The 16,832-nt window shown below is 31.6% G+C and overlaps 3 long non-coding RNA genes across 6 annotated transcripts in view; 2 read left to right on the top strand and 1 right to left on the bottom strand.

Annotated features, from left to right (window-relative positions):
- Positions 1 to 5,192: 5,192 nt before the first annotated feature.
- LOC103864023 lies at positions 5,193 to 9,343 on the top strand. Its single transcript, XR_004457349.1, has 2 exons — positions 5,193 to 8,807; positions 9,210 to 9,343. It is a non-coding gene; the product is annotated as an uncharacterized LOC103864023 (long non-coding RNA).
- Positions 9,344 to 10,598: 1,255 nt separating this feature from the next.
- On the bottom strand, positions 10,599 to 16,344 carry LOC103864022. Of its 4 annotated transcripts, none has more exons than XR_632154.2 (5): positions 12,553 to 16,344; positions 12,317 to 12,385; positions 11,760 to 11,909; positions 11,196 to 11,309; positions 10,599 to 11,110 (listed from the first exon to the last, which is right to left on the bottom strand). It is a non-coding gene; the product is annotated as an uncharacterized LOC103864022 (long non-coding RNA). The 4 variants fall into 4 exon arrangements; XR_001958191.2 differs by having other exon boundaries at positions 12,317 to 12,763; positions 12,890 to 13,006; XR_004457337.1 differs by having other exon boundaries at positions 10,599 to 11,059; positions 12,317 to 13,127.
- Positions 16,130 to 16,832, top strand: part of LOC117133501 — a 24,418-nt gene continuing 23,715 nt past the window's right edge. The window contains exon 1 of the long non-coding RNA XR_004457352.1: positions 16,130 to 16,140. This is a non-coding gene — a long non-coding RNA (uncharacterized LOC117133501). The remainder of the gene's footprint in view (positions 16,141 to 16,832) is intronic.

Below are 16,832 nucleotides of genomic sequence, written 5' to 3'. Positions count from 1 at the left end.
CCCTCTATGGATTATTTAAATGTAAATCTATATAATAGTACAGTTTTCTCACTTCTGAAAGTGTCCACGTAGGTGGTTTTGTGGGTCCCACATTTTTTTTTTCTTCTAGGGTTAGTATTCATTTACATTTGTGTATTCTTTAGATAGTTTTTCGTTATACTCCAATTAAATTCTCCTTAAAGTTCTTATTGTTCTCATCCATTACCAAAACTGAGTTTTTCTCTCCTTCGCTACTTAGGTAATAACTGTGATGGCTACATGGCTTATATCTGTTTGTTAAGTGTTAGTGTGGGTCTGTGGATGTATGTTAATCAATAAAAGCAATTGAATTAGATAACTTTCACGCCAAACAACTAAAATGGTTTTGTTTTTTTTTACAGGTTAAAAATTTGGGTTTAGCCCAATTTTGACGTTTAAGAATGTGCAAGTGCTCAACCTGAAGCATATGCAAGACGGATAAGTTATTGCAGTAAGCTCACCAAACTTGATGGAAAATTTACTGGATAAATAAGGTGTTGTCATAGGTAGTAATAGTTTGCATATTAACATGATAAACTCAAGCATCTTGCTTAACTGTTGTTTGTCTTGCGTTGTGTGCTGCTAGCAGGAGCGGATATGACTGTTCACTACAGGTCTGAATGTCAGGATAACTGTGAATATTAGTAAACGTGTTGATCTTATTCATGACTTTACAAAGGTATTTATACAAAGTGTCGATATCTGACTTATAGGACGTCAAGCTTATCACAACTGAATCCATATTTATCTCTAACATATATCCTAGATAAATACTATCTTTATCTAATACTCCCCCTCAAGTTGGAAGTGTGAAGATTTCGAATACCCAACTTGAACAATAGATTCTCAAACTGAACTCTCCCAAGTGCTTTGGTTAGTACATCCGCTAGCTGCTCATTGGTGCGAACATGAACTGTAGAGATTAGGCCAGCCTTTATCGCATTCCTGATGTTATGACAATCAGATTCAAAGTGTTTGGTTCGCTCATGGAACACCGGATTAGCTGCTATATATATGGCGGATTTGCTGTCACAATACAGCTTAACAGCTCCTTTAGGTTCAAAACCCAGTCTTTTGCCAACCTTACAAGCCATTTGATCTCTCTCGTTGCCTCAGACATGGATCTATATTCGGATTCGGCTGAAGAATGCGACACCACATCTTGTTTTTCAGTCTTCCAAGAGATAGGAGACCCTCCAACAAGAGTAACAAAAGAACTTACTGATCTGCGGCTAGTAGGACACGAGTTCCAGTCAGCATCGCAATACACCGAGATGCTGAAATCAGAACTAGAACTCAGCAGAATTCCTTGACCAACCGTCCCTTTTAAGTATCGAACCACTCGCAAAGCAGCCTCCCACTGATTCTCTCTCGGCGTCTGCATGAACTGCGACAAGATATGGACAGCATAGGTAAGATCTGGTCTTGTCACAGCCAAGTATATCAAGCGTCCTACAAAACGTCTATACTTCCTTGCATCTTTCAGAAATGCACTTTTGTCAGTCCCCAACTGATGTCTTTGTTCCATTGGTGTAGCTGCTGGTTTGGCACCAAGTAAACCCGTCTCTTCAATAATATCAAGTGCATATTTACGCTGTGTAAGCATAAAACCTTCCTCTCCTCTTCCAACTTCAATCCCTAGGAAATACTTGAGCTTCCCTAGATCCTTCATACGAAAGCAACGTCCAAGATACTCTTTAAATTTAGTAACCAACTCCATATCATTGCCACACACAATAAGGTCGTCGACATATATCAGAACCTTCAACTCCAAACCATTCTTCTCATACGTAAACAATGAATAGTCTGAATAAGAATGATGAAACCCATACTTCTTAAGCGCATTTGTCAGCTTTGCAAACCAACATCTAGGCGCTTGTTTCAGACCATAAACAGCCTTATGTAATCTGCAAACCTTCCGTGGATCAGGATGATGAAAACCCTGGGGTAACTTCATATAGACTTCTTCATGCAGATCTCCATGAAGAAAAGCATTATGTACATCCATTTGATGCACTATCCAGCCTTTCCCGGCAACAACACGCAACAATCCTCGTATTGTAGTCATCTTGGCTACTGGGGCAAAGGTTTCATCATAGTCTTCACCCTCAACCTGTCGATTACCCAATGCTACCAACCGTGACTTAGGTCTCTCGACAGTTCCGTCTGCATTGTATTTATATTTAAAGATCCACATATTCCCAATGGCGGTCTTCCCAGGCGGCAAATCCACAATGCTGTAGGTCTTATTTATTTCAAATGCTTTGATCTCACTTTTCATTGAATTCCTCCAAATTTCATACTGAACTGCCTCCTTGAAGTTCCTTGGTTCGACTTCTTTTGTCACTGATACCATGTGAATATTAGTAAACGTGTTGATCTTATTCATGACTTTACAAAGGTATTTATACAAAGTGTCGATAGCTGACTTATAGGATGTCAAGCTTATCACAACTGAATCCATATTTATCTCTAACATATATCCTAGATAAATACTATCTTTATCTAATAATAACGTTGACAAGGGGTTTGAGACCAACACACCTATCTCTTGAATCACATCCAGTTTCGAGGAGGATGCTCACTTGCTCAGTCTGGTGCTACAACTCAGTCTACTCTTTCTCATTAATCTCCTGAGTCAGGTTCCCTTTAGAGACAAATATCTTGTCAACTCATGGCCCGCAAAAAACAAATTCTGAGCTGCAAAGGTCTATCTCTTAATTCCCCCATTTTCTTAAATTAATTAAAACCTCTCCAAAAGGTTCCCACGTTACTGTCTCTTTGCAAACATATTAGGGGAAGTAAGTCTTATCAAGACAACTTGCAAGGGGCGGATGCACCTTGTCAGGTACGGGGGCACGTGCCCCCGACTAAATATATATTGTTCAGTATTAGTTGGAACGTAATAGCTTGAACTAGTTCAGTGGCTTCACTTCCCTGTCATCATTCAACTATCCGTGGTTCGAAGCCTCTATTCTATTATTTTTTTCCTTTAATCTAATCTGCTCTTTTATTTTAGCCTCCTGCTGGGTCCCATATATGGTCGAGTAATCTAAAGAGACGTTTGCCATATGTTATTGTGTTTTTCAGCGACTTATTTTCCTTTAAAAACCCCATGTATTTTCTTTTTATTTATGTTTAATAACCTCTTTCATCATGCCGCTAAATATAAATTCCATATATTTAGTTTATACTAGATAATCTAGTTATACTCATTGAAATGATTGTTTTCGTTATTGGAATGATTAAAGGAATTATAAAAAATCAAATGTCACAATAAAAATAAGTTGATAAATCTAAAACACTTTTAAAAAGTCAGAATATATTTTGTGCAATACTAAGAGTTAAAATATTTATAGTTAACTTTTGTTATGTGTATCATTTAAAAAGAAAATATTAATATGTGCATGTGCCCCCGATTCAAAAACTTTCTGGATCCGCCACTGGCAATGACCATGCCCATACAACTCAATTCATTATGGCGAAGATCCCAAAATTTTAAGGTACCTAACACGTGTATCAGCCACTTAGAGCAAGCGCATTAATGAACCCCAGGTTGGGTTTCACAATTTGATTTTTTTATTATTTATTTTTTGATTTTTCTTTTGATTTAAAAATAAAAAATAAGCTAACCAATAGCAGACCGCCACGTGGCGTGGAGCCCGCTAAACAGTAATGATCCGGGTTCATGCGGAAGGAGCGTGGCGAGACGGAGTCATGCATATTGTATTATTTTAATATTTTACTTTTTCGGTAACCGTGTGAACTCAAGTTTACAATCACCAATGCGATTGCTCTTAGAGCATCAATATCACCGTTTCTTAAAACTGTTCTTAGTATTATTAGGATTTAAAGAAAAAGAAAATTGCCTATTATTAGATGAAATGTTCCTTAATTAAGAACAACTAGATTCTGACCCGCCCTTTCGAAGGGCGGGTATATTTTTTGTTTTAATTTTTTTGAGTAATTTAATTTTTATATTTGTGTTATTTTTTTAATTTATATTTGTGTTTAATATCTTATATATTAAAACAGAAGTCACAACCTTGATTCATGTGTGATTTTTTAAAAAATGGACCTAATGGACCTATTCATAGAAATTCATACTGCATTTTAATTCAGACTAATAATAAATAGATTTCTTAAAATATTTTAATCATAATATCTTTTGATATCTTTTCATTTTAAATATAAATATATTTATTTTAAAATCTAACGAATCTGTTTAAAAAGATTTTTACAAGATCTTCATTTTCAAAATTATATTTAAATATTTTCACTAATTTCGAAATTAGTTTAAAATATTATTATACATTAATATATTCAGTTATATAAAATGAAAAATAAAAAATCTATAATATTTTATTTATTATATAATCATAATCAATCATATTAAAATAAAATTATTATATTGAGCTAAATATAATAAAATTGTATTAAATTTATATATTTATATATTTTACTTTCGTAATTATAAAATATTTATGTTCAAAAATAAAATTTAATATGTTGGTAAGATGGGTTAACATTATCAAACTATATAATATTTGTATAAAAATTAACATGTATTTCTTTAAATTTAATAATATAACATCTTTGTAACTACTTTAATCATAATATATTTTTATTTTAAATATAATATATATTATATTTTAAAAATTCTAATAAATCTGTGTAAAAATATTTAAACAATAACTTAATGTATTTTAAGTTATTGTTTAGAAATGAAAATAAATAAATTATATCCTATTTTATCTATTTTTATAGTCTTGATCATGTTAAAATATAATTATTATACTAAAATAAATATGATAAAATTATATTCAATTGATAAATTTATAAATTTTATTTTCATAAGTATAAACTATTTATTTAAAATATAATATGATGATAGAACGGCTTAAAATTAACAAACTATATAATACATGTCTAAAAATTAACAAATCTTACACTTTTATATATACAATAATAAATTATCTAAAATGAATAAGCATAAAAATATTGATAAAAAGAAATCCAGTTTTGAAATACGGGTCAGAATTTAGCATAAATTAAATACAAAATATTTTTTAAATATATTTTCTCATGAATATATTAATTTGCTTAATAACTAAATGCAAATATAATAAGATAAATATATAATAAGAAGTGGTAAAATACATAGGTTTAAAAAATTAATTAATTATAACATGTAAATTATAAAATTGTTGTATTTGAAATAGTTATATAAATATTTAAGTATATGATTAACATTAAAAATATATACCATTTATGTTCTAAAATAATAATTTATGTATAGAAAAGTGAAAACAAACACCCGTACAGTTGCACGGGTCAAAATCTAGTATTCTATTCAAACACGATTATGATTGATATACTGGAACGGTTCTTAGAGTGTTATATCTGAAAACTAATATCAAATTCAATCCGCACCAAAAACCGAACAATGTTTTTTGAAAAATGTTTTAAAAAATAATTTTAATATATTCTGTTATATATATATATATATATATATATATATATATATATAAATGGGTTAATATGATCTTCAGTAACTTTAAGTAAAATCACATTTAATAAATATTTTTAATCGAATAACCTATTTAAATTTCGTTAAATAAATATCATAGAATATATTTTTATAAATAATATTTATATATATATGTAAATGTGTAAATATGATTTTCACTAACCTTAATTATAATCACATTTAATATATATTTTCTAATCGAATAACCTATTTAAAACCCTTTAACTAAAACTCGTTGAATATATTTTTATAAATAATACTTCTATAATAATATCAATTTAATTAAATAGTTTTAATAATCTTAAATTTACTTCCAAAAATATACTTTTTAGATTTTGGTTGGACTAAATTTTCTATATCTTAAATGATTTTGTTAAATACTTCAATTTTGTATTTAGAATATGCTCATATATATTTAGTTTCAGATTGAAGCATGCTATTGATTTTGACAAAATACTACATTATTCGAAGGATTAAAGAATAAATAGCTAAAAACATATACTTTAATCCATTAGACATATTTTGTTTATATTTTGTTTTGCACCTATTAGACATATTGTGACTAAATATTAAAAACATATACTTCATATCTATTCTATCTAATAAATATGATATCTCTTATAATTAGGATATACAATTGATCTAATCCATATTAAATTAGAATTTTATATTTAATCTTACCTATTAGCAATATATGATATATTTTTAACTTATTTAAATATTCCTTATCGGTACCTTTTTTTCCTTAGCGGTACATATAACAAACAATATGTACAGACTTTACAAAACATTTACGATAATTCAAATTTTGGAACATTTTATGAACTGGAAATTAAAAAGTAAAATAAAATTAAAGAAAAACTTCCAGAATACACCATTTATAATCCATGACCAGATTAACTATTTGATAAAAGAAGATATATACTCCCTCTGTTTTTTAATATTACATATTCTAGATTTTTAACACATTTTAATAAAACACATTAAATTTGCATATTTTTTTGTGTTTATCTTTGTTTCATAATTTTAAACCGATAACAATTCAGTAAGTGCAATTAAGTTTTTTGAAATTTGCAATTAGTTAATAAAACATATCTTGAAAATATAAAAAATAGATCTTTTTAAAACAAATTTTTTTCCTAGAATATGTAATATTAAGGAACAGAGGGAGTATTATTTAGTGGGTCAGATAATTCAGTAAAGTGGGTCCTGATTATTTCTAATATAATTGATCAACTCTTCTACGTAACTGCTTCCTACGTCCATTTTAGTTAATTTTAGATTCAGTTACTCAATTATCTACATAATTATGAATATATCAACTGATGCAGTTATATTTGATGCAGTTATATAAAAATCATTTTTTTTTAAATTGGACTCAACTAATATCAATGGGGCATGTTCCTGTTTTAATAGTGAGGACGGGTATATTTTTTGTTTTAACTATATTTTTTGTTTTAATTTTTTTCAGAAATTTAATTTTCATATTTGTGTTTTTCTATGTAATCATATTTACGTTTTTCTTTGTAGTCATATATATGTAAATCTTAATCAAAATCTATTTTATAAAATAATAGTAATGTAAAGATTGATTTGGCATACACTCAATCTTTGTAATTATATGTCCGTATATCCGTTTTTTTAAAATCATATTTGTTTGTTCTAGATCTTTACCCGCGGGTATAATGTCCACTTAATAATATAAATGACCAAAAATATTTATGTAAAATTATTTTTATAAATGCTAAAGAAAATATAGCAAGTGTGTAATGAAAATAAAATAACTGTGTGTAAGGAAAAGAATGATTTTGGTTTCCTATTACAAACGACTAAAATCAGGAATTGATCAAGAAATTTCATTTATGGTAAGTATTAAGAATCAAACTTATTTGATTATGCTTGGAATTGGTTAAACCGAGTTTTGTAATTAATAAATTTGGGATCAATAATATTAAATTTCAGTGGCCTGGTGGCAATTGTTGGTTCAGTTGCTTGGAATTAGTTTCCTAATTTTTTTTTGTCGGCAGTTTCCTAATTCTATACGACAAAAGCTTGTTGTGCATTTTTATTTTTTTTTTTTAATAAGTGGCATAATTGTAATTTTCATCATCTTTTCCAGATTTTTTTTTAGGGTTTTGACACTGTAAATCTATTTTCATGCGGCCATCAACTATTTCCTTGTAAATTATCAAATTGTTGTGTGATTACGTATCAGTAGTCTCAAATACATAGATCTGTCGTAAAAAATCAGTTTTAAACATTCAAAACTCAAAAAAGAAAAAAATCGCGACCTTCGATTTGCTCGCCGCTTATGACGAAATCACCACGCCCAAGCATAGCTCTATATCTCGAACATTTTCGAACATGGCCCTTTGTCTTAATTTTTGTAGTCTTCGACCAGTAAGTGGAGCGAAGGAAATCAGCTAGAAAGTGAATTCAGAAACCACAAATGGATAGATAATATAATTTGTGTACTCTGAATTTGTGTCTGAGTTCTGTATTTGTTTGTTACTGAGTAATTAATCGATGATCATAAAAAGCGCTTTTAAAGAGAACCTGATAACTGCTTCTGCTAGAGGTAGAAGAAGTTATAAATTACAACATAGTTAGTGTTTTAATATAATTAGATGCAGTTATATAAAAATCAGTTTTTTTTAAATTGGACTCAACTAATATCAATGGGGCATGTTCCTGTTTTAATAGTATTGATTTATAATCTATGACCAGATTAACTATTTGATAAAAGAAGATATATATTATTTAGTGGGTCAGATAATTCAGTAAAGTGGGTCTTGATTATTTCTAATATAATTGATCAACTCTTCTACGTAACTGCTTCCTACGTCCCTTTTAGTTAATTTTAGATCTAGTTACTCAATTATCTACATAATTATGAATATATCAACTGATGCAGTTATATTTGATGCAGTTATATAAAAATTATTTTTTTAAAATTGGACTCAACTAATATCAATGGGGCATATTCCTGTTTTAATAGTATTGATAACAAACGTTCCTTATGAACACGTGTCTCTTCTTCTCTTGAAATAAAATTGGACAGTACTTCTCCCACCGCAATCACTCCAACCACCACCGCTTCCCTCCCTTTCCCAGTTCCCACGATTAGTCGCCACTGCTAATGAGAGCTTTACTAATCAATAGCTAGGAGCGAGAAACTGCTTTCCTTCTGGAGATATCGGCGGCAATAATGATAACGGAAACAGCATTGGCAGAGACGATGGTTGGTGGTTTAACGGTGGTGATAAGTCTTGTCCTGCTTCTTCCAATTACGATTAACTCTGATGACTCTTCTTACCACGCTTGATTGAATTGGGTTTACAGTTTTAATGGAATTTAAGTTTCTGGGTTTGATTGTTTGTCCATAAAGCTTTGATCTTTGATGATATCTCTTTTTGAGTTTTGCTTCAATAGATCTCTGTTCTTGCCTTGTTTATTTACTAAGAGACAACAAAAGTATCTACCAATAATCTACCCATTTCCTATTGTACCTTAGTATTGTCTCTTGGTCTTAAAATATTAATAGAAAATGCTAACATACCAAAATTTTGTCCTGACGATAATGTTGCTCTTAGGTTCTTAAATAGCTTTACGTGTAGGTTAATATATTCCTAAGGACCTAATCTGAGTCCACACAATGCAGGTCTGCAACAGCCTGCCTCAGTGTCTTTGAAGACCAAGTGAGGCCTACTTCACAGAAAAAAAATAGAAAGGGCGGGAGTGGACGGTTATTGAATGGTTTTTCAACGTTAAAAAAGGTTGGTAGATTAGTTTCAAAAAAAAAAAAGTTGGTAGATTGGTTTCACAACTCGCTTTCTTTAATACTATTTCATATATGTAATTATGACTCAGTTTTGAGAATAATGACTTCTATTTCTATAATGTTAAAAGTGATGATGCTTATATTTACATTTTTACTAAGATAAAACTTTTAACTGCGGTATATTCCATGAAAATTGTATGATCGAATTCCAAGTTCAAAGTGCATTGCTCCTCACTGGTGATACCATTTGACATTAACTCGATCTCGCACCAAGGGCCTCCCACTTTTGTCGTCGCAGACTGATATGCTCAATTAATAATTTAATACTCTCGCGTAGTCATTAATATAGTAGTTTGATTGTATAAATGATTAATTTAAGCGTTGTATTATTTACTTCGGTTTGTTTTAGTATTTATTAGTATATTTTTTTTCCTGTACGGTGATAAGATATATTTATTAGTATACTAGGGTTTGGCCCGTCCTACGGACGGGTTAGTAACTAAAAAAGTACATAATATATCATATTTTTTATTAAATATTTTTAAATGTATAGTTTATTTAAGTTTTAAGTTATCTCTAAATTGTAATACCAAAAATTACAATTATACGTGTTTCAAATTTTTAATATTGCAATCATACATTTGTATCTATTATCTATTTTGATAATTCATTTTTCTGCATTTCGTGTGGAACATTTGTTAATTTTATAATATTTATTATAATATTTTTTAGTTATAATTTAACACTTATCTTGATCTAACAAAACAATATTTTAGGTATTTCAATTCATATCGTTTTCGTTTGTTTAAAGGGGAGAGTTGTTATTGGATAAGTGTTAATGTCCTTCAAAAACTTATCCCGAAATTTTAGAGGCTTTGAAAATTGTAAACTTTTTAATAATGAATTTAATAGTTTGGGAGTCTGAATAATTTTTTTTACAAATTTGGGGGTTTATATCGATAACATTTTTTTGATCATTTGGATTTGTATTGTGTCAATATTGTTAATTTTTTTACAAAATCAAATTTCAAGTAACTCTTGTATATAAAGACAGAGATATCTATTATTTGAAAACAAACATAGAATTAGAGTGTTAAGGAAAAATAAACATATAATCAAAGTGGACTTTTTTTCTTTTGATTCAAAAATATTTTTTAAGTGATAGTGTAAAAAGAAATAATGTATATATATTAGTTTGAACTTATTTAATATGAAAAATTTCTCGGGAAACTTACTTTAGATAATAACACTTACTTGCAGCAGTCTATGTATTAAAATAAAAATGAGTACTACATCTTATTGCATTCATTCGCTAAGTGAGTACTGCATCATAATCATAAATTATATATATTTAACTTTTTTGCTGAGTTATGATGCAAAACTATATGAGTCAACACTCTCAGTTTCATCTACAAATCTAAGATCTGCAAGCATTAACGGCAAGGAAACAAATGAAATTACTAAAACAGAATACCCAAAGATGTAATCTCACAAATTTATTATATCAAGTCTAGAATTTGGCAATCTGCAATAGAATCCAAGACCCATGAACTGTTTGCAGTTCTTGCTCCTGCTCTCCAAGACTTCAACATCAATTCGTCTTTGTGTCAGAGTTTTCTTCTTGCTTGGCTCAAAACTACACACTATAACTGTTCAAGTCATCAGTAGAAATGGATCACCTCCATTGTTCCTCCTGCTACTATATCTTGAAGATATCCTTTGTAAGCAAGCTTGAAATATCCAATAATGTAAAACTTCAGTCCATTATAAAGTTTTGGTTTCTGCGTATTGGTAAATTAAACTGTTACGATGTTCATATTCTCAAGTCTGTTGGAACATATATACAGAGAGATAAACGAAGCTAACCTTGTTCAAGGCTATGTCTTCCAATATAAGGTCCTTGTCGTGTTCCATGATCATCTATGGAAATCTCATGTAGCTCGGTTATACATTCTATGTTTTTCAGACATGCATTGATCCCTGCAAGAAAAGATATAGACACACTTTGGCAAATTTGTGATTTGACCAAATCGCAAACAAAAGAGTAAAAAAACCATATTTCTCTTCATTTGTAAGTCCTGAACAACATAGAACATATTTCTTGGGTAATCCATGAACAGGCTTGCTCTGGAGCTAAATGATGTCAGTTTTTTTTGATACTTGATTAGGCTGAGAGTGTTGTGGCCTAGAGAAAGTGATTATAAGCAATCTATTTTCAAAAATAAGAATCACCTTATAATTCCTATCAACACATGAAAATGACAATACCCTTTACTGGGAATACACTTGCATTTTATTTCTTTTGGATTAGTCTATCCACAGGGGAACTTAGAGGATGCATTTGAAGGGCATAGCATTACAAAGTTCATTTATTCATAAGAAAAGGTGTTAAAAAGGAACTATCATATATATAATATATGCAACACTTACATTGTCCCATCTGCATTTTGGCATCAGTTTTGCACATTTAACGTGAAACTTTTCTTGCAACTCGCATTGTATCAACCGAGTGATGCACCTTTAGTCGACAGCCACTGCTAGTTATTATCCACGTTCTTGTCAGCTCCGAAGCTAGGTTGACTGCGATAAGGTTGTTGAAGTATACATTTAGAGTCTTGTAAATGTAATAAAGTTTCTTATATTAAGTCAGTGAGTATCAAAAGCATATGTATGAACATTTACTACTATTCACATTTCTTATTATTAAGGACTGTTTTTGTTAACCCCCCACTAAACTCTACAAAGACAGATTCACTTTTATGGTGGTAAGTTATTTCTCCCGATTCTTGTCAATGTAACATTCCAATTAATTAATTGGTTAAAATCACCTAAAGGTCTACATCTAGGACTATAGTGTGAGTTAATGAAGCCTACCTCTGTGTCTTCTGAAGACTGACAAGGGCGAGAAACACAGAATCAATACCATATATATTAAACTGACCAAAAATCCAGAGGACTAAGATATTCCAGAAAGAAAAAAGCAATACCTGTAGATCTTTTGATATTCTGCTTTGGTTTGTCGATTGGATTGTGGAAGATCAGGTTTTGTGAGCTTTCTAAGGAGGATCATCAATATCAGGGGAGAGGCCGTTAAAATCATCGGTCATGATTGAAGATCACCAACATAAAGACATATCATTGAATAGGAAAAATATTTCAAAAAGTTTCTTTTTTTGGGGAAAACAAAGTTTCTGAAATTATGACTGAATCATAAAATAGTCACCATCGCCGATTAAACTGAGTGGATGAACACGTGATACAGAGCCACAATCAAAGGTCTTGAAGAGAGCATCCAACGATTTGACTTGTCTTCTCATCGACAATTGACATGTCTTATCATCGACCTTGATCTGAAGTTTAATAACTTGTTAACTTGATGATTAAGCCTCACGTTCATGTTCAACTTCTTTTCGAACCGTCCTTCTGCTGATCCTCTTTTGTTCAGATCAAATGAAAATTAGAAAAAATTATGTTCCTAAAAAGTTGAAAACGGAATAGTAGTGGGTTCGATGTAAATGTTAAGATTAAAGGAGATGTAAGGGAAAAGCGGATGACGTTACACATGTGGTGGTCGGAGTGCTTAAGAGCCGAAGAGTTATTTATATTTTCATATCGTCAAACGGAAACGAAAAAGAGGAAGAGCAAAAGGAAATGGGGTTTTCTGGGCCATTCAGATTAACATGCGGGATCGTAAAAAAAAAAGAAGCCCAATAACACTTTGATCCGTGTGACGTGGCAAAAAGCAACCTCCCTATTGGATGATTTTCCAAGCTGACGTGGACGTCCTCCCTGAAGTTCATATATCCCTTTTAGTATAGTATATATATTTTCTACAGACTAACAATTTCTAACATTTTTGACTTGACATTTGTTTTTATATTTATTATTAATAAGTGTATTACATTTCACGGAAATGTTTATATTTATCCAAGTACTGATGGTGCGAAAAATAGAAGTACCAGAGAAGCCTACTTCACCAAAAATTAGAACGGGTGGGTGTGGACGGTTATTATTGAGAAAATCCTTCTATTAGCCTTCTTCTCTTTGATACGTCGATAGCTACAAACCTTATGATCATAACTAATGTGTACTAACTGATAGCCATCTTGAACTGATTTTTACTTTGACAAAAAAACACAGGCTAGCCAAAACTTATTTAATCCCAAATAAAAATAAACTTACTGTTACGAGAAGCCTAAGAAATAAGCTCACTCCACTTTATAGAACACTATATGGTGCTTATTAAACCCGACGACCGGTTGAACCAGAATACAGAATTACATGCCACATTGTAAAACCATGACCATAGTTAACAAAAACTCAAATACAAGCCTGTAGATCCTAAAATCTACACTAAGAATCTGATAGGGATCGGGAGTTTAATCAGGATAAGATAAATGATGTAGGCAATAATATCTTTAGAACACAACGATATAATCAGTTTCCGGTAGGCAAAAATAGACTTTTATTGATGAATGAGTTCGAATACAATGAGCAAAACGAGATCGAATGTTACAATCAGATCGTTCAAAGAAAAGATCTAAAGGTTGATGAAAACAAGGTCGAAGTGTGGGTGTAGCTCTCTCTAGGGTTTTCAACGTGTCCTCCTTCGTATCCGTTCCTCCTTCTTTATAGTGGGTCGACACCGTGATCTTCGTAACCGCTCCGCGATCTCCGAGACCTCGGGGTCTCTGTCTCGAGCTCGAATACTCGCTATGGGCTTCGGTTCTCGCGGCCCATGTCTTTGATTGTGGCCCATTAATGTATTGACTGAAATTGGGTCCAACAAAGCTCATTTTAATTAAATCTACACTGTCACATACCCAACGTACAACAATAAAAACTTCTGATGAGGCGTTAAAATATCAAAAAGCAATAATCACGATTTTAAAGAAGTTAGCCATAACCAAGCTGATATCTCCTCATTTATCACACAAATGAGAAACTACAATAATGAGGCTGTTAAAATGGAGGACTAACCTGATTGTATACCAGTGTTACAAAAAAAAGTGTTACAACAAAAAGCCTGTTTGGATACTGAATACATGAAGCATCAAACATCAGTTCGTAGAATGTAACCACCAAACTTCACATTTCATAGTACTGCCACACGTGAACTAACGCTGGGACACTAGATCTAATGTCCCAACGAATCCAAATAAGTAAGTCCACAAACAGAACTCCACGTATATATTAACTCCAATTTACTTAAAATAGGCCCAATCTTATCATAAGGTAAGTAGGAAAAACTTCTTCAACAGGAAGCAACTGCAAACAAAAGACTGAAACATTAAACTAATGCGATCCAAAGAGCCACTTAAAAAGAAACAGACCATAAGCCCCACTAATCATTCAAAACACTGTTACAAACAAAACAAGAACAAACAAATATCAATTGTTTTTTGTTGAACTATACTAAATCTTGCGCGTAGCTATCTCTGGTCAGGTTATTAAAACCGAAATCCTTACAACAACAACCAAGACGGATCATATCCTGCTACCATGGATCATATTGTCACCACCAGAATCCAACCATCCATTCACCTTGAAACGACGCCAGTTTCCAATCCGGGTTTGTTATGCAATGACAGTAAATAAAATCCAAGGACAGACTTTGTCAAACATTGCTCTATACTTGCCTAAACCAGTCTTCAGCCATGGTCACCTATATGTGGCACTGTCAAGAGTCACTAAAACCAAGGACCTCAAGATTTTAAACATGAGAAGAAATGAGGATGGGTGTAGGACGATAGCCAACATCGTGTACAGAAAGGCCTACAATGGCCTGTCACAATCAATCGATATGTTAACAAATAAAACATCAAATCATAAATCAGAAGCCATGGTTTCAGTTCACATATAACCAACCCAAACGAATAACAAAACAAACAAGCAAATTAACATATTCAAACCCTCTCTCTTGCAGGTCTAACTTTCGACGCCAACGAAACCTCCGAAGATCAATGACTACACCGGAGGAAGACGGAGCTGATGTAAGCAAATCTCTAATCAATCAGGCTGTAAAACAATTATCATTTTCAATCTCACAAACTAAAAACGCAAAGTACTGACAGGAAGAAAATTGTGTCGACTTTCCAGAAACGGAAAAACATGAGTTTTCTCAGAAGCAGACAAAACTACAGATTCAAGGCCGAGTTCTTTTGAAAGAAAATGTTTTAAAACCCCGGTTTTACTTAATTACTATATTGGGCTATAAACTATAACAAAATTTATTTATTTGGTCCACCTATTTCAAACTTTTTTTGTCCGCCACAAATTATTTTTAACAAACTCCAGTAAAAATTCAAAAAATAAATGATTTTGTAACTATATAATTTTATAAATTTCTATAGTTATTAATTTTTAAAAATACATTTTATTACAATTCTATATTTCTGAAATTCATTTAGGGAAAATATAAAATATTTTAATTTATTGTTCGGATAATTGTTAATTTTTAAGAAAAAAATTTTATATCTTTTTCCTTACACATTTTTTAATTTATATACTAACAACTACCTAACTAAACACTAACCAACTCCATAAACTTCAGTTTTTGAACATGAAAGCGCTAATACTTTAAGATATGAAAATATCAACACATTTCAACCTAATCAAACTACGTGCCTTCCAATGTTCATTTCATCACCATTACAGACAACTAGGGTGTCAAAATGGGTCAAATGGGTCAACCCAACCCATAACCCAAATGGGTTTATTGTTAATGAGTCATGGGTCAACCCAATCCATTTAATAAATGAGTTGGATTGACCCATGACCCATTAAATTAAATAGGTTAGATGGATTAATGGTTGACCCATCAACCCAACATCTTTATAATGAATTATTTTTAAGTTAAGACCAAGTTGATCGAAATGAGAAAACATTTTTTGTGGTTTTGTCGAAAAAACGCATTTTTGCGGAAAAATGAGTTTTTGCAGTTTCGGCGGGAAAATACGTTTTGTGGTTTTTGTGGAAAACAAGTTTTTGCGATTTAGTCAGGAAACTACGATTTTGTAGGAAAACAAGTTTTTTTGCAGTTTTGGCGGGAAAGCGCGTTTTGTGGTTTTAGAGGAAAATGTGGTTTTGCGGTTTTGGCAGGAAAACACGTTTTTGGGGTTTGGTGGGAAAACGCGTTTTTTGCGGGAAATTGCGTTTTGCGGTTTTGGCAGGAAAACACATTTTTGTAGTTTTGGTGAGAAAACGCGTTTTTGCGGAAAAACTGATTTTTACAGTTTTTGGCGGAAAATTGCGGTTTTGCGGTTTTGGCGGAAAATACATTTTTTGCGGTTTTGGCGCAAACGCGGTTTGCGGTTTTGGCGGGAAAACACGTTTTTGCGGGAAAACTGGGTTTTCAGTTTTGGCGGGGAATTGCGTTTGGTGGTTTTGGCGGAAAAATGTGTTTTTGCGGGAAACGTGGTTTTGCGGGAAAACTAGTTTTTGTAGTTTTGGCGGGAAAACGCGTTTTGTGGTTTTGGCGGAAAAACGCGTTTTGCGGTTTTG

This window comes from Brassica rapa, chromosome A04 (genome assembly GCF_000309985.2).
Source record: "Brassica rapa cultivar Chiifu-401-42 chromosome A04, CAAS_Brap_v3.01, whole genome shotgun sequence".
NCBI lineage: Eukaryota > Viridiplantae > Streptophyta > Magnoliopsida > Brassicales > Brassicaceae > Brassica > Brassica rapa.
This window is presented reverse-complemented; position numbering and strand designations above follow the sequence as displayed.